Here is a 2,763-nt window from a genome sequence, read left to right as displayed (position 1 = left end):
TATTGAGTGTGGCCACATACCAATAGCAATAGGTGTAGAATCGGTACGCGCTGAGCCTCAAAACCACTGCCACTTTCCTCTGTGCCCGTAATTTATACTACCAGTGTCTCCTATCTGCTGCTGATCGGATGGATCCCCTCCACCCAGGTCACCAAATTCGAATCCAGAGTACCTGTTAACATTCTGTGAGATATGCGATTCGGACTCACTTTCCTGCTCGTTCCTATGAAAAAAATCACTTTTCGCCCGTCTGCCATTGATCCCCGAACTCGACACATTCGCACTATCATGAGATTCAGGATAGGGCAAGGGCGAGCTGACAGAAGCCAGCTTGCGACAGCCAAGAGTCGCTGTTTTTGGTGATAGGTAGTCGGACCCGCCTCTGGAGGGGAGAGGAGTGACGGGAAATGTAAGGGTCGATTTGGATCCCAGACTTGGCGGCCTGCTAGGATCGGGCGTTAGCCCCCATCTGGGACTTCCGACTGGTGTGTTGTGATGTGAGATCCAAATTCCTTCAATCTCGATCCCTCGTTCTATCGCCCTCGAACCGAAGGGTATATCATCACTTCCGATCTCTAGCATTCCGGGAGTACGTAGAGCTGCTTCTTCCCTTGCGGCAGCTGCGGTGAGTTTTTTTAGTCGCAGAGAGTTATAGATGTGAACCCCGGTACCGTATATGAGTACAAGAAGCTGTCGTTTAAAAAGAAGCGGAGGAAAAACATGTGTGTTAGAATGGGAGTATCCGTAATGGCACTTTCAGTGGAGGAGGAAAAGGGGGACAGTACTATAAGACATCCAAGGACCTGGGATTTGGTAAGGAGACGGTTAGCGAAACGAAACGAGGTCAAAACCGTAAAGAACGTTGCGCAGCACAAGGTATGTGCATAGAAGTACAACCATGGGACATGAAGGAAAAACTCACAAAGCACATTTTCAGCCACAGCGCCCAATCCACAAAAAATTCCATGGTGCGTGACGTCGGATGCTGATTCGATCGATATATAGGTCCGTTGACATTGAGAAAGAGAGAAGGGGGAGGGGGGAAGTTATCCTTGATGCGAGGTGCCCAGGGAGCCGGAGGAGAATGAATACATCCACAAGAAATGGATAGAGAGGAGTAGTCAAAGCCAATGCTTGTTAGGTTGGGAACAAGAGAGGAACAGCAATAAAGTACGGAACGGCAGAACTGTCGTGATACAGCGCAGGTACATGGGAGCTGGCGGAGAGCAGGGGCTATGTATGTTATGTATATGTATGTAAGTATGTACGAAGCATGGAAAGGAAAGGAAAAGAAATAGAAATGAGTCGAGGTTATTAGGATGTTTCGTTTGTGGCCGGGACGAAGGAGGTGTGGTGTGGCTCTTCTGTCCGCTCACTTGTCGCTTCCACCCGGTGGAAATGTATTAAAGGCGCGCAAAGGGGAAAAAAAGGAGAAAGAGCCTCGACTGCAAGACAACGAGTATAAAACAGCAAGATGGAATGTGTAATGTACAGCGCAGACACAGCACATTCAGCAGAACTCGCGGGGGGAAATGCTCTCAGGGACAACCCTTCACGTCCCAAAGCATCATTTTTTATTATTTCACCGGAGCGACATGGCTCGAATGTGAATGAAAACGAAAGCTATTAATTAGATCAGTAACCTAGGAAGGCAAGAGAAGATATAAGAACTTGAAAGGATATCCTCCAGTGAGTTTTCAAACAGAAAAGTAGATGAGAATGCTTCCATAGAGAGAGCATTTCCATTATTTTTGGAAGTGTGGAAATGAGGGCACCACAACTACTTATGCAAGGGCACACACACACTTAAGCAGGTGGCGGAAGAAAGAAGAATAAAGAAGCAAGAATGGTGAATAAATTAAATGCAAAATCCCATGTCGAGACACATCACTCCCCCCAGACTGTGATGTTGCAGGGGTCAAATGAAATGGCTAGATAGCAGATCTTGAGAGATCTTTGAGGTCTGACTGGTCAGAGACAAAGAAAAACAAATGGAGAATAATAAACTCATCATAAATAAATCAATGAAAAATAAAGAAGCATCTCCAATCAGATGGTGCAGGGTGACAAGGGAGAAACAGAAAGACTTGTCAGATCCGTTACATCCATCCGATACAGAACAAAAGGACTGGGATGCTACACTTCAGACTCTCCTCTCATTGCAGGCAAAGTGGGCGCTGGCATTTGTCAGATGAGTCTTTGTTGAGCTAAAAGACCAGCTGTTGTTGTAACACCGAAACAGAACGGTATTTAAGACAAGAAGTCTCATGTAACTCTTGCATGCATAAGTGTTGGAAGGGATGTCAGGAAGTTGAAAAAGAAGACCGAGATTTCAGGCATATGTAGCTGCATGGACCTTTGCTTATTTATCATATTGGAAAACCCGACCTCGTAAGAGTCGTAACTAAATACGCTAAATCTGCCAGCTGGCGCAGATCTCGCTCTCCACCACTGACATAACGGAACTACCGTGAGGAATTGCTCACATGTAACTGGCATACTAATGTTAACTTCCTATCCCTTTTTAAGCACAGCTTTCCCCCTCCCAGAATATTCGTAAATGTCATGCTCCAGCCCCTCGAGGTCACAACTCTGATCCGCGACACCGATCTCCAAGAACGAGCCCCTGCTCTCCATTGAGGCACGACACTTTCCGCTGAAGTGAGATGGAAAGTCGATGGCGAGCCGCACTTACGCGGCCGAGAATAGCAAAATTCAATCTGCGGGTGCGCAGTGCTAGGCGGGGATGTGATGGATGCAATC

Source organism: Histoplasma capsulatum, genomic scaffold (genome assembly GCF_000149585.1).
Source record: "Histoplasma capsulatum NAm1 scaffold_3 genomic scaffold, whole genome shotgun sequence".
NCBI classification, from domain to species: domain Eukaryota; kingdom Fungi; phylum Ascomycota; class Eurotiomycetes; order Onygenales; family Ajellomycetaceae; genus Histoplasma; species Histoplasma mississippiense.
This window is presented reverse-complemented; position numbering follows the sequence as displayed.